This window comes from Castor canadensis, chromosome 3, assembly GCF_047511655.1.
Source record: "Castor canadensis chromosome 3, mCasCan1.hap1v2, whole genome shotgun sequence".
NCBI classification, from domain to species: domain Eukaryota; kingdom Metazoa; phylum Chordata; class Mammalia; order Rodentia; family Castoridae; genus Castor; species Castor canadensis.
Genome location: NC_133388.1, coordinates 23,666,806 through 23,690,787, shown reverse-complemented (window position 1 = coordinate 23,690,787; position 23,982 = coordinate 23,666,806).

The window sequence follows — 23,982 nt, the reverse complement described above, 5'->3', positions numbered from 1 at the left end:
CGACAATTATCATGTTAACTGAATGAATAAGAAAGACAAATATTGTATATTGTTTATGGCATCTAGTCCTTAAAACTGAAAGAGAGGAATGTAAGATAGGTACTGTTTATGTGTGAGTACATGTAGGAAGGGGGATACTTAAAGGAGAGAATGGAAGGTTGAATGTGTTTGAAGTATTCTGTATACATGTATGAAAATAGTAAAACAAAACTTGTTGAATTTGTTCCAAGACAGCAGGAGGAGGGTGAAGAAGTAGTGATGGAGGTGAAGGAGGGGGTGAATTGGAAGGCAGTATATTGTAAACCTATAGTGAAACATGCTAATAAAAATGAAAATGAAAGTAAAATATGAAAAACTATTGGAAAAACTGTCATCATTGTCTTTATATTTCATTTTACATTCACACATTTTTCTAAAATTCCATATTTTAATACAAATATTTAGTGCTGCTATAGTCATTTTTCAAGTAATTGACATTAAATACATCACAAAAAATATCCTCCTGAATAAATTGTCATCTGGCACTCATGATATACTCTTTCTCAACTGTCTACTAAATGCTATGAAGGTACAGAAAAGATAATTTACAGAAGTTTTATAATCTAGATTGATCCATCAACTTATTGTCAGATACTAGAAGAAATTTCCATAAGTTCACAGTTAATTAAACTAGACAATAAAAAAGAAAAGCAATTCTGGCCAGCTAAAAAAGTTTCTTTCATGTCTAGAATAAGAAAAACTACCTACCTCAATATGCAGTAAGACATCTTTCCTGCTCTCTTTATTGGCCCCATCAATTCACTTAAAAATTGTTATTGAATACCTACAGGATTCTAACATCTTCAATTTGGAATGTCAAAATTTATTTTGACAACTATACTGAATAAGTATTCCTCTAGTGAGTAAGTGTCGAAATTTGAAAACTCACTTATGTCATCAATTTACCCTCCATGAATATTTTCATTTTTGGTATAATCACAGGCTGATTTTTTTTAATCAAGTAGATAAACAGAGTTTCTAAAAGACTGAAAATGCTATATATGTTTATAATAATCATAGATACTGTTAATTATTTTACCAGTTAAAAGTAATACATAATTTTGCATAGATGTAGAAGATATAAGCATATAGTCAGAAAAAAAATCATCTTATAAAATTTAGTGCATTTACTCAATGTAAAAACATTCACTGAAAGACTGGGGAAATGCAATGATTTATAGATTGTAGGTGGTGTCATAACTGTTAATAGCACATTGGATTCTAATACCAGGAGGAAGTGACAGTCAGTATACCAACAAAGACAGTGATGATGTGGTTGAGTAAGATCCTGGCCTTGTTCCTGGGAATGTGGAACTTCATTTATGGCTGGACTGTAAGGATTCTGATTTGCATCTTACTTTGTGGAACAATTAAAATTATTTAATATTGAAAGGAGGTCTTGTTAGATTTCTGCTACTAACACAAATATTTGAGATAGTCAGCCTGAAAAGAGGAAAGGTTTATTTGCACCATTTTTGAGATGTCAGTCTGTGATGAAGTAGTCCTGCATCTTTTGGCTTGTGGTGAATTAGCACATCATGGCAGCAAGTTTTTTGTGCAGAACAGTTGCTCCCTTCATAGCAAAAGGGAGAGAGGAAGGGTCAGGTTCTCATGATCTGACCTTAGTGAATAGAAGACTCCCACCTCTTAATGTATCCACCACTTCTCAACCACACCAGCATAGGGAAGTCTTTAACACATAGTCCTTTAGGGAACATTCCAGATCTGAACTGTAGCAAGGACTTTCTGTATCAGAGCATGCTTACTAAAATTCCTTTCAAAATATTGTCAAGAATCCACAGTACAAAGGTTCTTTTTCTTATTCATTCTTCAGATTGTAGGTTCAAGTTTTGTAAAGAAAGATCATAAATTCAATGTTAAACACATTGATTTCCAGGTGCCTTTGTGTCAGTAAATGGGAACCATCTAGTCATCAATTGTGTGAATGTCTGAAGCTCAGAGGAGAGAGTAGAACTAGAGAGTGAATACAGTGAGAGGAGAGTAGGTGATGAGATTGATCGTGAGAGAGATCCAATATTTAAAAACATGATAGAATTGCTTAGACCCCATTAAGTACCTAAGAAAGGGAAACCAGAGTGGAAAAGATGACACTCTGGAAGGAGAGCTTCATGTCCTGGGAAGAAAAAGAAGAGACACAGTCAGAAAGGTAGGAGTGGTGATGGTTATAGCCACTGAGAGTGCCAGTTCAATGAATACTGGGGACAAAAAAGCATGTCATTTGGAAAGGTGAAGGTTTCTTAGTACGCGTCATCCATACCCATTCATGGTTCTGTTGTGGAGAATTTTGAGAATTCACCTTCTTGCTAGACTTTGTGTAATTGCAAAATAGTACTCAAGGTGCTTTCATGGCAATGTATGAACACACACAAAGCAGCCAAAAAATCTGACGTGCACAATTGTAGCTGAGGAAAAACAAGGGAAGATTCTGCTTCCTTGCTTCTGCAGCATTTGTACCATTAATGAATGTCCTTTTGTAGTCTATTTAAAATCATGTTTTTTGCACTGTTTATAATTTTTGCTAGTGATTTCAGTATTTAACTAATTCCCAAGCTTGGTACTGAAGTGTTTTGTGCTCCTGAGCTCCAGCTGGCTGTGATGTGTCTTATGAAATAAGTACTGTGTTGGAGAGGTTTGTTCAGGCATGAATTACAGTGATACAACAGTGAGCTCAGCTATAACACAAAATATGGCAAATTTACAAAGAATTACACATTTTAAAAGGTTTTAAATGTTATTCATTTAAAATGATTTATTGACAAATATTTGACCAGAAGCTTGTAGGAACCTAACCTGTCTTTCTTCAAGGAATGGTTTGATGTTTGATATTTGATATTTCAGTGGCAATTTTTTGGAAATTAACTACCATGAATAATGTGAATCACATAAATACACATAAAGAGAATGAATGTGTTTACCAGTCATTTGTTTTCTGTTGATAGGTAATTCACTATTATAGAAAACAGCATAGTATAATGGCATAGTATAACTGTGGAATTTCTATTAAAATTTTCATATAGTTACTTCCATCCCACCCTTTATTTCTTCTGTTTGATTACTTCTTATACATAATCAAACTTCACTGATTATTTTCATTTTATAAGTAACTTGGATTTCTTATAACAGTGTTACTTTCAGTTTAGGGGAAAAGTATGTATTTTTCAGTATTTTGTTTTTACATGGACTAAAAAATGATACCAGGTAATACAGAAAGCTGATGCTTTCTGTATTCCAATATATACTTTTCACATCCAAACAAAAGGATTTTCACGTCTTCATTTTTCATTTTTTTGTAAAAATTGTGAAATATACCAATTGGCATTTATCTTTGCCTTTTCTTTCACCCTTTGGATCCTTGTGTTATTAATAACATACAAAAATTGAACTGGTTTAGTCCTTAAAGCTCTTTAACTTGAAGGCATTTTAAAAGGACCCTAATCTTTATTAGTCTTTCTGATGCTTAAAACTCAAATTAGACAACAGAGTTTAAGAGTACCTGGTACTAATCAGTTGAAAGTACTTATAGAATGCCATAGTTTTGTTTTAAAATCTCTTTTATTTATTTATTTACGTACTTATTGTGGGACTAGAGTTTGAACTCTGGGCTTCATACTTGTAAAGCAGGAGCTGTACCACTTGAGGCATGCCTCCAGTTCTTAAAATCTCTTCTTTAAATAAATATATATTAAAAGTTAAATATATACAATATATGCAAGTAAAATTGATTGGGTTGCATAGTGTCAGGAAAGCTTGGGACATGTTCCAGTGGGACCACACCACCTGTCTTTTATGGTCCCTGAGTTTTTATCTCAGTTTCCATTGGATTCTAGAGACCATGGTGCATCGGGATATTGTATTGAAAAGTATGCTAGAGTGAAGATTCAATTTCTAACCTAGATTTTTGCTATGTAACTTTTTTATGTGACATAAAGTAGTCTTTTATGTCAATGGACTCAGCATTCTTGACTATGAAATAAAAATTCCAATGATCAAAATGCAATCTCTTAAGGAATTTTTGGGTACTAAAGAAATAGAAGGTATTCTTAAGACACTAATATACTTGGTATATGAATATAAGCTTAATTGAGAATTCTTTGATTCCAAATCATTAGTCTTAGAAAAAAGCAGGATCTGTGGACTGGGGGTGTGGCTCAGGTGGTAAGCCACCTACCTAGCAAGTACAAGGCTAGGAGGTTAAACTCCAGTACTGTTAAAAAAAAAAGTAAAGTATGATCTAACTGCACATATCAGAAGACAGAAATATTAAGAAAAATATTACTATTTATTTTTTCAGTTTTTGGACTCTATGTGCCTGCCTGAAGCGTAAACTATTCTGAAGGACAATTTGATAAAAAGTTTGGATTTAATTATCATGTAAGAGTTAATCAAGTTTGAAAGTAGTGCTCTTAGGAACAAATTTTGTCAGCTATAAAAGGCTGACAAAAAGTGAAGAATATTTTCTAGGGTATGCATATTTAGGAATGATCACTTATTAATATTTTAAATGCAACTATTTCACATCATCAGGTGAGTGTCAAGAGCCAATCAGGATCCTGAGGGAATGGGGCCAAGAGTGGCTTTGTTATCAATTCACAACATGAAATATCAGCTTATCAGGCCACCAATACATGTGAATTTTTATAACCATTTATTACCTTACATGTTTTCACTTTGAAATGTATTAAAAGAAACACTTTATATTCCCTCACTTTTAAAATCTCCAATGAAGCATTATTAATTTGATTTTGAGCTACAAATCTTCATTCTCATTTGCTTTTCTACTTTGACCAATGATTTTTATCTCCTTATAAGGAGTAAAATAACCATTTCTCTCGAGAAGGTAGTATTTTGGTAGTGTTTCTAAGTTTTCATCATGTTCACCATTCTTTCCTTTCTAACACTAGGCTTAGCTTTTAAAAGCATAAGACCTTGGGTTCTATCCCTAGCATATACATACATATGTGTTTGTGTGTGTGTGTGTGTGTGTGTGTGTGTGGAGACAGAGAGAGAGAGAGAGGGAAAGAGAGAGAGAGAGAGAAAAGGAGAGAGGGGGAAGGGAAAGAACAAGAGAGGGAGAGAGCAAAAAGTAAAGAAATAGGTATGGATGTTTAATTTTATCTCAGAGATGAAGGTTCATGCGATATATTATATAGTCCATTTGCATTGTTGAATGACTTTCAAGTTTATATTCTATGGGAAGATAGCAAGCAAGTTTTAAATGTATATTTTCTATTTTTCAACTGCAAGCAGTCATTTTCCCTTTTTAAATCATTGTTTTTGTATCCACTTCCTGCAAGCATGAGCTCAGGAAGTGATAAAGTTGACACAGTTGCTGATGGATTTTTTCAGTGGCTCATGCCAAGTTGTTTCCTGGTGCCAAACACAATGGATCAGGAAATATGGCACGTGACCAGAAAAATCTCATTGTTTTAAATAAGTTTTCTCTCTCACTTTTAGCTCTAAGCAGAAATTTCCCAGGATATTAAAATATGTCTTTACAGTGATGGATGATTGTACAAATGTCCAGAGAGTTATCTTTGTGCATAGTTTCTCATTAGTGTAACACTTTGAAGGCCTAAATTACAATGTAGTCCAAGTAACTGATGATAAGTCTTTTCAGAACAGATGAAATAAAACATATTTTGGAAGAAAGAATTTGACCAAGTAGAAAAGCAAAGAAGCTCCAACATAGTTTTCATGTATTTGACTTTATTTAAAGAAATATTTTTTCAATCTACTTATTAATATATTATTGTTGATAAACCACACATTTTTAAGACAAAAACTTATGAATCTAATGAATCTCCTGGGTTTTACTTCTATGAATGTCTTTGTAGAATACTAAATTTTCTGTTCTTTACATAGGACCAATTGGTGCCAAACAATGAATTTTCTTTTTATTTCCAAATGTTTATGAACTTAAAAAATGTTTTCTTTCTCTCTCAAAGATTCCAAATTTCCATGGCTCTTGGCTGTTCTCTTGTAGTTAGTTATCAATTTGGCTTAGATATTTGTACACATTTTTCCCAAAGAGTGGAATTAAGGATTTTATGGGAACACTGTAATCAACTAAGTTGCCAGCCAAATGAAGACTTTAAAGTATTATTCATGTTCCATAAGGGTCTTTTTAAGTGAAAAGACCATGTCATCATTTATCTTTGAGTTGCTTAAACGTACATTGAAAAACAATCTGTTGGCTGAACTTACTCTACTCTATTCTCAACTGTCAGGACCTAAATTGATCAGATGCTAAGTGTTAGGAAGGCTTTGGACCCTTCTGAAAGAAACTACAGGAGATTACAGTTATACTGCATGATAGCCTTCAACCAGAAATGTTCAGAAAAAAAAAAATCTTTCTAGACTTAGGTCTATTAAACTGCTTAGTGTTTGGGTATGGGCAACATTGAGAAAATAACAAAGAACACAAATATGTTAATGAATTGGTCTCAGTTCAACTGGCAAAACTAAACTATACTTCAGATACAGAGCTCCAGTGACATTCCAACAATATTTTTTTTAAAAAAGAAATAAAAAGACAAGAAGCATGCATTAAATACAATGAAAAACTTATTTATAAGTAAGAATTTGAGCCAGGCATAGTGGCAATAGGCCTGTGACCTCAGCAATCAGGAGGCCTAGGTATGAGGATCAGGAGCTCAAGATTAGTCTGAGCTACATATCAGGAGCCTGTCTCTAAACTATCTAAAAAATATATAAGAATTTGGGGAGAAGGTGATACATAACAATGGTGAATGGTTAAATTACTGTGCTGATTTACTAGAAAAATCTAACTTTCTGTTGGTTCAGTTTTATTGTGATATATCCTTCACAGCAAAAGGGCTAGATAAGTCCAAAAGAAAGAAAGGATGACAGGTCAACAAATAGAATGAGAAATGAAAATAGATGGACAGTGGGCACAAAGATGGAAGAAAATAGGCAGTGGGAAAAGTAAGAGAAAAGAGAAAAAGAAAGAGAAAATAAGAGAGAGACAGCAGGAAGGTGTTTATATTTTCCTCACATTTTCCTCTGTTCTTTCAGTGACTCAGATAAGATCTCCTTTTTGACTAAACAACACTGTTGATTATCAATTAATTATGTAAATCCTCACAATGATTAAGTAGATTTAAATTATAGTCCAAAAGTTAAGGAATGGGCTATCTAAAAATTTGTTCCCTCCCCTTCCTTCCTTCCTTCCTTCCTTCCTTTCTTCCTTCCTTCCTTCCTTTGCTTTTCTTACTTCCTTCCTTTACCAAATAAATTACTTATTTTAAACTTCATCAAGTAAAGCAAATTTTAAAAGAATTTTCAAAATAAAGGTAATCACAAAAGCTATATAACTGGCATTCTCTGGGGAGTAAGGTGATTAGCTGATAAGGTCAAATAGGAAATAACATGGAAAGGCTGGACTTGCACTGGAGAATCTCAGCATACAGACTGTATGAGTACTGGAGAATCTCAGCATACAGACTGTATGAATATTTTGTTCATACAAAATTCCAAAGAGTGGAATTAAGGATTTTATGGGAACACATACAGTTCGTATGAACAAAATATTACTGAAATGTGACTATAAGACATACTTAATCTTCTCCCACCCCATATACACACAGGATTTGATTGTTTACTTTATTTAAAACCTGTAATTTCTCCTGAAATCTTGTCGTAGGCCATTTTTCCCAATGCTATAGACTAGATTGTCTATTGTCATAAACTGAGCCTTCCAATTATTTTATTTCAATGATTCCAGTGAGTCCAATCTTTAAAAATCTGTGGATTTTCATCACTGAGAGCTGAAAGGAGGTTGGCATACAATATTTAAAGTCCAGCTAGATTTGCAAAGTAAAAATGGAAGATTATCTTATGGAACATTTTAATCCTTTGAATTTCTTATACCTACCAGTAATGATTATTTTAACTATTATTCTAAAATGATAATAAAAAGAAAAATCAAAGTCAAAATAACTACAAAGGTAGAAAATCTTTTATCAAGAGGTTCTCTGATGCTCTACAAAGATGAGAAGTTTTGCGTATCACTGGGTATTTCTGCATTTTCTCAGTGTTAATACATAGTTCTTCACGTTTTATTGTTGTTTTTGTGTAAAAAATTCTTATAATTCACTTTCACATTGAATTCAATCTTTCTTTTACAGTAAAATAAGTGGCTCCCTCTTCTGCCCCTCCCTGTGAAAAAATAGTTAAATGTGTTCTTAGAATCAGGAAAGTATTATATTATATAAATGTATATAGTTAAAGTAGTAAATTATAAATAATGTCTGTAAGAAATGAGCATATCATATTTACTGTAATTGTAGTTTTACTTCATAAACAAGAAGTAAATAGTAAATAATAGTATTAGAATTACTTTTCCCACAAACACATAAGAATAATTTAAAACTTGTATCTCGACAATGATGCCAAATTACGTAATATTTTTTCTTTAAGTAAAAGAATTATCTCTCTGTGGAAATTTGGGGACTTTTTCTTTGCCTGAATTCAAACTTTGCTTTGGATTGTTAACACATCAGGAATATTTATTGTTCAGTTGTAAAACCATGCTTTCTTAACCCTTGACTACTGAGTGTTTTTATAGAGATGTAGGAGGCTGTACAACTCCAGAAAGCTTTGAGCAGTAGTATTTTGAAAGAAACTTCTAAGAGTATTGAAATTGCAAATGAAAGAGGAAACATCACTGATTCCTCAGTAAGGAGAAAGTCACTATTGCCTTTCATAGAAACAGTTATGCCCATTACTGTAGACACAGGGATCAGACCATGGAGCTGCATCTGTTTGCCCCATATTTTCACTTTATTTTGGTGTGCTGACATTTGGAGTGACTTTGATTGGCCTGGAATTAGCCTTCTTATCCTGTGAAACATCTGTACTGTATTGTTCTAAAGGATTCTCTGCCCACTGGGGATTCTGTGATGTCAGGACAATAGAGGTCATTGAAGGTGCAAACATTTATTTTCAGGCTTCTGGTTCAGCAGAGGAAAGCCATGAATCCCATGAATTTTTTTTTTCTGTTCTTTTTCTTTTTTAATCCAAAGCTCAGCATTCTTGCAAATACAACTAAACAACAGCAAATGCAGCTAGAGTTGCCACATAGAACTGAGGACTTTTGGAATTTGGAATTATCTACAGATCAGAGGAGAAAGACAAACATTTGATTCTATGGCAAAATTAGAAGTTGCAAGGAAACTAGAGCCCAGCTGTAAGCGTGGGGTTTAGATGAGTATTAGTTGTGCAGTAAGGACAAAGTCTTAGGTAGTATTGCAAATTAAAAATGTTTTCTTCATGGTGTTTTCCTGCTTGAAATCAGCAACCATTTTTTCTGTCTGATATCCCTACTTCCAGCAACTGTTCCCTCTCCAAATCTCCTGTTTGTACAGTTTAAGCTGACAATACTGAGTTATTTGAGTGATAAAACCTGAGAGGCAATAGGGTGTAGCAAAAAGAAATTTTCTAATGTTATGGATTGAATTGCATCCTCCCCCCTACCAAAAAAAAAAAAAAAGAAAGAAAGAAAAAAGATATGCTAAAAGGCTAATTCCTAGGATCTCAAAATGTGCCTTACTTCAAAATAGGATTGATGTAGATGCAATTAATTAAGATGAGGTCACACTGGAGTAAGGTGTGGCACTAATCCAATGTGATCAAAGTCCTCAAGTGAAGTCAGCACCATGTAAAGAGACATGGAGGAATAACACTGTGTGATAATTAAGGAGATGCAAGTTATGCAAACATAAGGCAAAAGATGCCAAAGAGTGTTAACAAATAGTCACAAGCTAGAATGAGGAAAGGAAGAATGCCCCTACAGATCGCAGAAGATAGACAGTCCTGCTGACACCTTGATTTTTCACTTTGAGTCTCCAGAACTGTGAAACAATACAATTCTGTTTTTGGAGAATCACACAATGTGTGATACTTTGTTATGGCAACCCTAAGAATCTAATATACCAACTATGAACATTTCATATTCTTTGCATTTTAATGATCCATTAACTAGTCTTAGCAGAACAACTCTTTAAATCATGTCAGCAGCCCACCTCAGTAAGACTGAGTAGTTTTGAAATATATGACATTCATGGTTTAATTGCCATTTGCATTTACTGGACCATGTATTTCAATTTGTGGGTTATGACTTATTAGTGAAAGATAAAATCCATCTAATGTGTAATCTACTCCATACAAAAAATAAAGAAAGCCAAACAGAATGAAATTGAACAGTATTTAAGAAGTATACTTTATGTTTTCCAATTATTGCTTTGGAAACATTTATGAATGTCTAGGATTGTATGGTTATGTGTTGGGAGAGATATGTGTGCATGTTCTAAGTTGAATTGCAACATAAAATCAATTTTATATTATAGATCACAAGATGAATATTTGAAAGCTACAACTAGAACAAAATGCATAATATCTGTGAAAAATATGCTCACAAACAATATGACCAGAAATTTCAAAATAAATCATCTGGAAATAAGCAACTAGATATATATTTTTGTTCAACTAGATATTCTCCTCTACCTAATATGAATGAATTGCTTTATTGTTTGTCACTGAAAGGTTATCTAGTCATTTTCTTCTAAGGCAATATGGTGGACTTAAGAGCTGGGAAGAATACAATATTTTAACTAATATTGTCAGAGGGAAAGCTGAACATTATCCTGCTATCCTAACTACCAGATTTGTGCTCCCAGAACCAGTTACTTTCTTTCTCACATAGGATGCCAACTCAACAACTTTTTTGAAAGATGCAAATTACTAAACTGTGAGAATAAAATGAAAATCTGAGTATATATCTTTATAAACACACACAATTGAGATAGTAATTAAAAGTTTCCCACAAATGACAGGTAGGTCCCAAATGAAAGTTCAACTTGTATTTAGAGAAGAAATGGTATCAGTTGTTAGAAAATCTTTGAGAAAATAGAGGAGGAAATACTTTGATACTCACTCTAAAGCCTAGTATTAGTGTCTCAGAGTAAGACATCACAGGAAAAGAAGAGACCAATAACATAGGTGTCAAAATTCTGAATTTAATTTCAGTAGGCAGAATCTTATATCCTGTAAGAACTATGATATATCATGAATTAATGGGATTTATAAAGAAGTATAACATTGGTTTAAAGTACAAAAGTTCATTTAGTATAGCACACTATATTTAGATAGTAAAGGACCAAAAAAATCAATAAGCCTATTTTTAAAATACTTGAACATCCAGCACTCATACCTGAGAAATACTCCCAGCTACCTGGAGATAGAAGGGAACATCCTCATCTTGAAAACGGCATCTGTGGAGCTGCAGGAAGCATCATATTTCCTAGGAGACCAAAGGCAGCACAGAAACAGGGAAAAGTTTTTCTTCCTGAGACTTTTATCCAGTTTTGTCCTGAAGGTTCTAGCTAGTGAATTCTGTCATAGAAACAAAATAATAAAAGGTATACAATTTGTAAAGAAGAATGTAAAACTGACTTTGTTTTCCAAAGATATCACCAATGTGAAAATTCCAGAGGACTCTAAAAATTCCAAGTAGAAGTAACCAAGCAATTCATGTAGCTCACAATATAAAAGATCCATATGTGAAAAACAATAGTACAAACTCTATTATGACAAAAAGCACTAGTTCTAAAAATTAAAAAATACTTGCATTGGAAAAGTAATAAAATTAACAAAAAAAATGAAAGATTTGTACAATAAATATTGTAAAGCATTACTGAGAGATATTAAAGATTTAAATAAATAAAGACACATCCAATATATAGAGACTGGAGGAAGAAATTGCTAAGAAGAAACTTCCAAAAATTAAATACCTATTCAAATCCATTTGGTTTTGAAATAGAAATTTACAAACTGATCTTAAAATTTTATAAAAGTGAAGTAGATCCTAGATAGCCAAAATAATTTTTAAAATAACAAAGTAAAGTAAGTACACTATGTAATTTCAAAGTTTATTCTAAAAGATCATAGTAATGACCACAGATCAGTGGAACAAAATTAACAACCAGAAATAAATTCTCATGGTCAACTAATTTTCAACAAAGACTTTAAGGGACTTCAATGGGGGATATATCAAAAAATTATGAGAGGCCAATGGGAATCCTTTGTACAAACCAATGGATTTAGTCTCTAACCTCATTCCATATATAAGAATTGATTACAGAGCTAAATTTAAAATCCAACAGCATAGAAAAAAATTTTATGACCTTGAGTTAAGTAAAGAATTGTAGACACAATATCAAGAGCAAGAACCATGAAAATAATTTTCGGAAAATAAATTTGTGGTTGGCCATAGTGGCACACACATGTGACACAAACTACTTAGGAGGATGAGATGTGAAAAGTGAAAGTCCAATGTTGGGCCCAGGAGAAAATGAAAGACTCTCTCAGAAAAATAACTAAACATCAAAAAAGGATAGGGATGTGATTCAAGTAGCCTGCCCAGAAAGCAAAAACCCCTGATCTTAAAACCCTAGTACTCTAAAAAGAAATAGAGAGAGAGAGGAAAGGAGGAAAGAAGGAAGGAAGGAAGGATAAATTAGACTTCATTAAAGTAAAATAGTGAACATTGCAAAAAACATCATTAGAAAATGAAGAAGAATGAAATGTTATCATTTGCTGGTAAATGGATGGAATTGGAGAACATCATTCTGAGTGAGGTTAGCCTGACCCAAAAGACCAAAAATCATATGTTCTCCCTCATATGAGGACATTAGGTCAAGGGAAAACACAACAAGGTGATTGAACATTGATCACAAGATTAAAGCAAGAGCACACAAGGGAGATATGAGGATAGGTAAGACACCTAAAAAACTAACATTTGTTGCCCTCAATGCAGAGAAACTAAAGCAGATACCTTAAAAGCAACTGAGGCCAATAGGAGAAGGGGAACAGGAACTAGAGAAAAGATTAGATCAAGAAGAATTAACCTAGAAGGTAATACACACGCACAGGAAATTAATTTGAGTCAACTCCCTGTATAGCTATCCTTAACTCAACTAGCAAAAACCCTTGTTCCTTCCTATTATGGCTTATACTCTCTCTACAGCAAAATTAGAGATAAGGGCAAAATAGTTTCTGCTGGGTATCGAGGGGGTAGGGAGGAGAGGGAGGAAGTGGGGTGGATGGTGAGGGAAAGGGTGGGGAGAGGGGGAGAAATGACCCAAGCATTGTATGTGCATATGAATAATAATTTAAAAAAATAATAAAAAAGAAAATGAAAGGAAAATTGCAAATGGCTACAAAAATAATGATTAATTATGAACCACATACAGAAGACCATATAAAGAACTCTTAAAACTTGCAGGAAGAAAATAAACAACCCAATTAAAAATGGGCAAAAGTTGTATCAGTTTCCTAGAGATGATGCAACAAAAGATAACAAATTGCATGACTTCAACAACAGAAGTTGATTTTCTCACTGGGCTACAGTAAGTCCAAAATCAGGATCTCAGTAGAACCATGCACCCTCTGAAACTTCCTAGCCTCTGTGGTTTCTGTCAGTCCTAGGACTTCTTAGCCTACAGCTGCTTCACTGCATTCTCTTCCTCTGACATCAAATGTGATCTTCACTCTTGTGTCTTCATCTTCACAAGATGTTCTCTCTTTGTGTGTCCCTCCTTTTCTTATGACATTGTCATGTTAGATTTAGCACCTTGCATTATCCATATCAACTCATCCTAAGATGCTTACATTGGTAAATATCCTATTTTCAAGCAAAGATGCATTAACCAGTACTGGAGACTAGTATTTCAAAATATTTTTTGATGAATAAAATTCAAGCTATTCACATATATATATATATATGTGTGTGTGTGTGTGTGTGTGTGTGTGTATGTGTGTATACACAGAATATCTATATGTATATATGCATGCATTCATTTATGATATGTATATGTATATGTATACATTCATACATATAATAAGTATATGTGTACATTCATATATGATGTTTCAATATATATAAATTGCCTATAAGCACATGAAACAATGTTCTACATCACCGGTCATTAGGGTAAAGAATAAAAATTGAGTTGGGATATTATTTCATGCATATTTGATTGAATATAATAAGAATGATAGGCAGTAACAAAAATTGTTCAGATTGTAAAGAAATTAAAATCTTTGTTCCTACTGTAGATGTTAGAAGTTGTCATTTCCCGAAGAATTTAACATAAACTTGTTATATAAGCTATTAATTCCTGTTTTAGATATATACACACAAATTAAAACATTCTACAACACCTTATACATAAATATATATAGTAGCATTATACACCATAGCCCAAATTTTTAAATGATATAAATATCTATAGATTAGTCATTGGGAACACAATGTTTGGTTAATACAGGGACCATTTGGCATTAGAATGAAATATTCAACTACATAAAAGTGTCTTAATGATATAATAACAAGGGAAAGAAGTTAGATACAAAATGCTAGATATTGCATAATTTTGTTCAAATAAAATGTCTAGGGTAGATAAACCTCTAAAGACAAAGGAATCAGTTCTTGCCTGTGGCTAGTTATGGGAGTTGGGATTGACTCCAAAAGACAATATTGATGGTGTAAATGTTCTAAAACTGGGTTGTTATGATGGCTTCACAATACCATAAATGTACTAAAAATCACTGCTGCATATTGAAAATAGATAATTGGCACTGTACATGGTGGCTCACATCTCATTCTTAGATAGTGGGGAGAGGAAGATTGTGGTTTGAGGGCAGTCAAAGGGAAAAAGAAAGTGAGAGCCCATCTCCATGAACAAGCAGGGATTAGTGGAGGGTTAGGTGGGGATATCATGGTCCAAGGTCAACCTGGAGCAAAAACAAGATGATATCTGAAAAATAACTAAACAAACAAACCAAAAAAGGGTTGGGTGAATGAATCAAGTAGCAGAACACGTACTTGTCTATCAAGTGCAAGGCCTTGAAGTCAAACCCCAGTAGAAATAAAGAAAGAAAGAGAGAGAGGGAGGGAGGGAGGGAGGGAGGGAAGGAAGTAAGGAAGGAAGGAAAGCAAGAAGGAAGGGAAGAAGGAAGGAGAGAGAGAGAAAGAAAGAAAGAAAAAAGAAAGAAAGAAAAAAAGAATCCATAGATGACTGGTAGGTAAATTATAACTCTACGAACCTATAAAAAATTACCAAGAATGGTAGATGGAGATGCTATATGTAAATCTGCTCAGCAAAACTATGATCATGAAAGTTGGGTAAAACTAATAGGAATTTACTGAAATATTCATTTTACTTTTATGAAAATTTGACATTTTGAATGGCAATTTTATAACGAAAAAATCTGATATAAACTATTGTAAGCATATGAAAGTAAATAATAAGACAACAACTCAATGAAATTAATAATTCTGTGATGATGGGGTATTGCTCATGGCCGTATGGGCCATAATTCTTTGCTGGATTAATGTATATATTAAATAACAGTTGCTAATAAAGCAGTTGATTAATTAATTAATCATTTACTCATTCTTATTTTATTTTACTTTTGTGCTGGATAGGGGTACATTGTAGCATTTACAAAGGTTCTTATAATGTATCAAATATATCATACTTGAATTCGCTACCTCCATCATTCTCCTTTATCAGTCCCTTCCCCATTCGAGAAACAGTTTCAACAGGTATCTTTTTCCATTTACATTCATGTGTACACAGTATTTGTACCATATTCATCCTCTCAATCCTTTCCCCAGCTCCTAAGCCCCTTCACTAGTATTAACCCCTGCTCCCTACCAGGCAGGACTGTCCTTCCTCCTGTTCTCTGATTTTGGAAAAGAAAAAGAAATAATTTTTTTTGCTTGCTTAAGATAGTTACACAGGAAATTTCCTTGTGGCATTTCCATGTATTATAACTTGATTTAGGTCACTTCTTCTATGTTTCTTCAGTCTACTTTAGTCCGTTTCTTATGGAAGGTTGTTTCAACCAGTTCAAATATTTTAAATTCATTCTTGTATCCAGAGTATGTCAAACACATTTTCCTTAACTTTCCTCTTATACCCTCCCTCTCCTGTGTGTGACCTCCCCTTGGCATGTCCTATTTTTCTTATTATTGGTACATTTGTTTTAGTTCTATATTCCACATATGAGGGAAATCTTGCAGCTTTTGGCCTTCTGAGTCTGGCCACCTTCCTTTAAGATGATGTGCTCCATTCCATCCATTTACCTGTAGACAACAAAATTTCATTCTTCTTTTGTGGCTGAGTAAAATTCCATTGTGTATAAATACCATGTTTTCTTAATCCACTTGTCAGTAGCAGTGCATCTTTGCTATTTCCATAACTAAGCTATGAAGAAATGGGCAAAAATACAAACAAACAAACAAACAAACAAAAAAACTAAACAGAACTCTTTCAAAAGAAGAAAACCAAATGGCTAAAAACCACATGAAGAAATTCTCAACATCCCTGACCATAAAGGAAATGCAATTTAAAACTAAGTCAAGATTCCACCTCCCTTCTGTTAGAATGGTTACAATTAAGAACACAAACAACAACTAATGTTGGTGAGGATATGGGGAAAAAGCAACCCTCATACACTGCTGGCTGGAATGTAAACTAGTACAACCACTATGGAAAATTTAAAAACCTAAAAATAGAACTGCTGTAAGAATGAGGAATTCCACTTTTCGGGTTATTCCAGAAAGAATGTAAGTCAGGTTATAACAACAGCAGTTGATTTTAATCATGCCTACAGATAAATTTACCACAGGAGCTTTTAAAATATGGAAACCAAAAATCCCATAAAGTAAATCACAATATTAAGACATTGTGTTCAAACATCATTTTTAAGGCATTTCAGGATGAAGTCAGATTGAAAACTGCTATCATATCACATAATTGGTGAGCCAACAATTCTTGAAGTTTGCAGACTAATGTAACACTTTTTTCTCTGTTTCCAAATATAAGATATCAAAGTTTTCATTTTAGAAACAAATTATATCTGCAAACTCTTACTTGTCTTCTCAAATAAAAATGTCACATTAAAGTTTTTAAAATTTCCACAGACAGTAGGAAAATCAGTGCCGTTATTACAGAGTGAGTTATCAGAATCATTGGGTTGTAGTCATTTGCTAGGCCTTCTCAACTTAGAAACTGCATAAAAGAGTAAAGTAATGAATTAAATAATGAAATTTGCAATAAAATAAAAGATTCTGTTTCTAAAATCACTTAAAAACATTAAGAACCAATAGAGGTAAAGTAGTTATATAAATGACACAAAAGAGAGTAAAAAATTAATCACCTATCACTTATTAAGTATTAAGTCACAGACAGGGTTTATTTGATCCTCAATTCAAAAGCAGTTGTGTTTCTTTGTTTGCCTCAGCACTACTCCCAGTAGAAAATAAGCCTGAGTTTCCATAGGTAGATGAATGAATAAAGAATACATAGGGTAATATGTAATGGAATATTATTCAGTCTTAAAAATGAAATCTTGTCATTTGTTATAACATGGATGATACTGGTAGACACTACATTAAGCAACAAAAGCCAGGTACAGAAAGAAATGTAGCACATGTTCTCACTTAGGTGTGAAGTTAAATAAGTATCTTAGAGATGCAGGGAGTAGAACTGTGGTTACTGGGGCACTGATAAGAATCAGGAGGGTTCAAAAGATGATGATAGACAGATATAGGTGCCTAACTTCTAATGTTCAATAAGGTAACTATTGTAGATAACAATTTTATATTTCATGTTATCTAGTAGAGAGGATTTTGAATGCTCCCTACACAAAGAGATGAAAATTATTATAATGGGTCAGATTAATAAAATGGCCTCTTTTTACCCAATCACATAAAGTAAATCAGAATATTGAGATATTGCATTGAAACCTCAGTATTTTTTACAGCATTTAGGGTGAAGTCAGGAAATATGTGAGGTGATGGATACACCACTTACTCTGAACTCATCATGACATATTGAATACATTTATTGAGATAAACTTCTCTCAACAAATTTGTACATTTTGTATCAAGTAAAGGTAGAAATTAAGGTAAAATAGTAATCAATTTAAATATTTCAGTAAGTCACTAGGGTCATTGAATGAGTAATTAGTAGGTCATCAGGTGAATTTAACTTAAGAAACAAATGCATGGTTAAGGATAATGAATCTTTCCTAAAATTAACCTAAAGTTAATTTTTCAGAAACAGAGAAGGTCATAGGGTTCCACTTGCAAATTTTCTTGGAAAAGTCAGTGATCAAAGTTTCTGACTGCATTTGAAAACATCAGATGTGGAGGCTGGATCAAAACCACTAGTCGAAGATGGAGCCAGAGTTCAATACTAAAATAATGATTGACAGAATGAGTATAACATAAGAGGTTTTGGAAAATATTCAAGAATATCTCATGCTAGCTCACAACTTCACAGACTGAAATTTGAAAATAAAATCTACTGAACAAGAGTTTCAGGGCAATGAGTACTGACTGGAGGAAGGAAACAGGAAGAAAAAAAAGAAGCATATTTTTAGATGTAATGACATTGGCAGTGTCCTGGTTTTATAAGTGATGAAGGTCATAATTATTCATTGTTATGCTTCACCACTCACATGTAGAAATATGCATTTTATATTCATAAATATTTACTAATAAAAATTAAAGTTTAATGCTAATTCAAGCCAACAAGTATTGTAACTTTTTATATAATATCAACAAAAATAATAGATAACAATATTATGCTCCTTTACTATATAGGGAACTGATGCTGTGACACTTTAGTCATTTGCTTCTGTCGTTTTTGTTGCAGGAGTTGGAAATGAAAAAGAAATAGAAAAGGAGAAGTAGCATCTCTAATGACAGGTTGCATCTTGAAATCTATGGGCAAAAAAGTGGGAGACATTGAAGAGTTTTATTCAAAAAAGTAAAAGTTGGACATAATCCAGTTTTTAGATCATACATTCTTGTTATTCATTATTAATTCAACATCTGTCACAATCACATTGCACATAATCATTCAAGCAAAACATGATTGTTCTAATACTAGATTCTATATTTCTCTTGCAATTCACACATTTATTCATTACAGTGTAAAAAAATAAAAAAACAAGGAGAAATCAGTATTTGAAATTCCATCTCATGTCTGACTGCACTTAAGCTATTTTATTTACAAAATGTAAGTAGTTCTCTGCAACTTTTGAATCACATACATGTACGCTTACTCTCCTAACACAATCACATACACACTTTCAATTAATGCAGGTGAAATAAGAGGAGAATAGCAGGACTGTTCCACCTGATCAGCAAAATAGATTCCATCAAAATGCTTTTTGATCTTCAGCTAATCAAAATTCACAAGGGACTAAAGAGAACCATAAAAGTAAATGAAGTCCAAACACAAGAATGATATTGCTGGTTTACCAGTGAACACCTTATAATGAAAGTGTTAAAAAAAAAATGCTCTCTTTGTCATCTCTTTTCTTTGCTAAAGGAGTAAAAGAAAGTGTAAAAGATGGGATGCTTTTAGTTGACACCAGTAAATGGTATAAATTTGAACACTATGTTTTTTTCTTCTCAAAAATTAATGTGATTCTCAGCTGTGACAGATTTTATTCTACTTTGGTGAAGACTTGGGCAAAGCCCAGAGACTCTTTTGATTGTTAATACCATAAGGAAGATGTGTTACTGGCATGTACTGTATAGACAGACGTTCAGGATTTCACTACCTAAACTACCTTACACATAAGAGCACCTCAAGCAATAGTGAACCATCCCACGCCAAGAAATGTTCAGAAACCATGATCTGAAAGCTTCATTCTCTCTTTGAAAGTTAGTCCCTTACATTTCCTCTACCTGTATGTCAACTATTGGAAACAAGAAAAAGTTGTCACATAAATTAATTTAATGCTTTAAAAATTCCAGCTGTACACTTTTATGTAAATATTCTCCAAAAAACTGGAGGTCATTTTGTAGAATGGCCACAGCAGAAATGGTGAAATCCTAAATAATTGTAATATATATTTCTTAACTGAAAAATCTGGTGTTAGATGGACAATTCTTTAAATTGTGCTTCAGAAATTTATTTTTGGATAATCACTGGTGAAGATAAAAATAATTTTTCAACATAAGCAAGCTAGTAAATGTTCAGCAGATTTGTTCATAACACATGTATGTTTAAATGTTATTATCACTATTTTTGTCATGATTTTGTCACCCCGATTTTCTAAAAATTGAAAAACAAATACAATTGTCTTATAGTAAGAAAACTATTTAATTACATTTAAAGTTGGGTAAGATCGGAGTGATTCTGGATAATTTATAGCTAATATTATATATATATATATATATATATATATATATATATATATATATATACATACATACATTTGGGTGTCCCACACACAAACTTCAACAGGTCTCATATTGATATCTTGTCATTTAATGTTTTTATTCTGTACTCTTATTTTTTCCTAAAACTCTGATTATCATCTTTGATATTTGCTTTTCTTCTGGAAATTCACCCTTTGAAAAGCTCACTAATCATCTATATCACACTTTAATTTTTTCTACTCTTACCTATCATTGCAACTCTTTTGTCTCCAGTCTATTTCCTTACTATGGCCTGGATAATTTTTCCATAAATCAGGTGTAGAACATAATTACATTACTGAATACACTGTAATAATACTTCTTTGTTTGCTAAGTTTCTTCAATGAAAAAAATTCAGACTCTACCAGACTGTCACCACCAGCCAGTTATTTCTTCAACTCTTGACTCCTGCCTCCCTTACTTGTCAGTCTTCTCAAAATTTGTTCAGTTCCTAATAAGGTCCATATTCTATCTTCCTTCCTAGCTATATTTATCATAATTTTACACAGTTCAAGACCATACTCTCTCTAGAATCTCTCTCCTTAACACACATAGAAAAATGGTAACTCTTTAATTGCTAATAATTACTGAAGTCACTCCAATCTCACCATAAGGGAGATCTATTAGTAGAAAAGTCAATAAGATGTAATGTCATATTCATGAAACTCACAATGTTATGGGACTCTCAAACAGAGTCCCAGGACACCAGGGCTTTTCTGGAAGCAATGTTTATTAGTGTGCCGGCAGCTGCTCAGTGAATTTATATCCAAAGGTTGAGCTCTGAGAGCAAAGTGGTCTCACCTTATATACCCTTGCAAGCAGGTTACAGAAGTAAAAAGCAAGGTTTAACCATTTATGTTTACATGTAACTCTGTTGGCTACTTTACCCCCAGTGCTATGGAACCTTCTTCATGTTTAGATTTTTAAGTTTTATCTCTTTGCTGTGCCATTCCTTACCCCTGTTATATTATCAGAATACAGACTTGTGAGTTTCCTTTTTTTTTTTTTTTTTTTTTTTTGGTTCTCTTCCCTGCTACATTATTCCTGCCTTTGATGCTTGGACCCATCTAGGCTAAAAAGCATCATCTTGATTTAGGGGTTTGTATTTTCATAGCATCATTACATAGGCAGGTATTGTCTCTCTGTAGTGGCCTCTATAATGGTTCTGATGGACCACAATACAAAGAGAGCAAGGCAGGGTAGCATCAAACATGATTCCAACACAAGACCCATCATCCTGCTTTCCAGGACAAATGTAGCCTGCATTGTTTTCTTTATTCTGGAACTTTTAGTATTGCTTACTGGCAACCTCACAAATCTGGGTAGTACATGAGCTAATGTAACACCCAACTTGTTGGTGGTTGTATGATACAAAGTATGGCTGTGTGGAGGTCTCAACAATGGCTCTCCTTTTTTTTTTTATTGTTTTATTATTCATATGTGCATTCAAGGCTTGGGTCATTTCTCCCCCCTGCCCTCACCCCCTCCCTTACCACCCACTCAGCCCCTCCCTCTCCCTCCCACCTCCTTATCTCTAATTTTGTTGAAGAAGAGTATAAGCAATAATAGGAAGGAACATGTGTTTTTGCTGGTTGAGATAAGGATAGCTATACAGGGAGTTGACTCACATTAATTTCCTGTGCGTGTGTGTTACCTTCTAGGTTAATTCTTTTTGATCTAACATTTTCTTTAGTTCTTGGTCCCCTTCTCCTATTGGCCTCAGTTGCTTTTAAGGTATCTGCTTTAGTTTCTCTGAGTTGAGGGCAACAAATGCTAGCTAATTTTTTAGGTGTCTTACCTATCCTCAACCCTCCCTTGTGTGCTCTCGCTCTTATCATGTGCTCAAAGTCCAATCTCATTGTTGTGTTTGCCCATGATCTAATGTCCATATATGAAGGAGAACATATGATTTTTGGTCTTTTGGGCCAGGCTAACCTCACTCAGAATGATGTTAAAGGAATCCTCTTACACTGTTGGTGGGAATGTAAACTAGTACAACCACTCTGGAAAAAAATTTGGAGGCTACTTAAAAAGCTAAACATTGATCTACCATTTGATCCAGCAATACCACTCTTGGGGATATACCCAAAAGACTGTTACTCCAGAGGCACCTGCACACCCATGTTTATTGCGGCACTATTCACAATAGCCAAGTTATGGAAACAGCCAAGATGCCCCAGCACTGACGAATGGATTAAGAAAATGTGGTATCTATACACAATGGAATTTTATGCAGCCATGAAGAAGAACGAAATGTTATCATTCGCTGGTAAATGAATGGAATTGGAGAACAATGGTTCTCTTATAACATTCAGTACCTGGGGGAAACCTTGCAAGGGCAACCGAAAAGGTAAGGGTCCAAGTGTGTAGAGGAGAGGATGGGTCCATCCCATGTTAGAGGTTCCACCGTGTCTAGACTAGTCAGTTTCCAGAGTGACTAGAGCAGGATTGTTGTCCCATTGTTTGTGGTCCCCTGCTGTCTCCTGAGAAGCAGGATCCTGCCAAGGAAAGGTGCAGGTGTTCCGGAGGGTGATCTTGCATGGTGACACTGGGTTACAGATGTACTAGCACTCTGGAGAGGCTGGCTTTACTTGGCTGTGTAGATCCATGGAGTAATTGTTGCTCTTTTAACTGCAGTATTGAAAGACAAGATATCAACAAAAGCGACCCTTTAATGGGGTTTTAATGGTTGGAAATTTTATTCTTTTACCCAGAGAGTGTCTTTTGGTTCCTTTTTTTATAACGAGAATTATCATGGCAACAATATATTTATCATCAGTATATATGTCCAAGAAAACTTGTTTAAAAAAAGTTAAAACCACTATCTTTAAGTATCAGAGGACATGCAGAGCCAGTAAAAATAGTAATTTTGTCTTTATTTAAGAAGACCGTGTCTGGAAGGGCTTTAATGCCAGATAACCAGCATTTCCTCAATCCCCTTAGCCTTGGTTATTTTTGAGAGGTCTCACACGAGTGACTCCATTTGAACTTTGATGACATTCTCCCCTTGTCTTCAAACTGTTTGTCTCTGAGCAGTGTCTTCTGAAGATCTTTTTCCTGTCCATGCACCAACCAGGCTCAACCCTGCTTAGCTTCTGAGACCAGATGAGATTAGGCATCTTCAGGGTGGTATGGCCATAGACTGAAGATTTTCTCAATTGGTCATTTTCTTTCCTTATCATGAGGATTTGCTCTTTCCTGGATTTTGTTTGTTTGTTAGGTCCTGATCCCACATCGGGGGTGGGGAGTGGGGGTGAGGAATTAACAAACAGATCAGGTGGGAGTCGATGCCAACTAGATATTTTTGGTCAAATTTATGCAACAAAGAGGCTTAGAAGGAGTGGCTGTTAGGCAGTAGGCTTCTAGATAAGGACAATACAAAAGAAAATCCAACAAAAGCAGATGTCTAAAAAGCTAACCTGGTTGACACATAAGTACCCATTAGAATTATTTTTTATGGAGTTGATTGTAAATGCCCCAGAAAGATCAGAACCCTAATGACAAAAACTTAAAAGAGCCATGGTTAAAATTATGATGGACAATTTAGCAACTAATAGAACAGTATATAAGTACCATTAACTTTTTGTTGCCATGTTTATCTGAATTTTGCATTT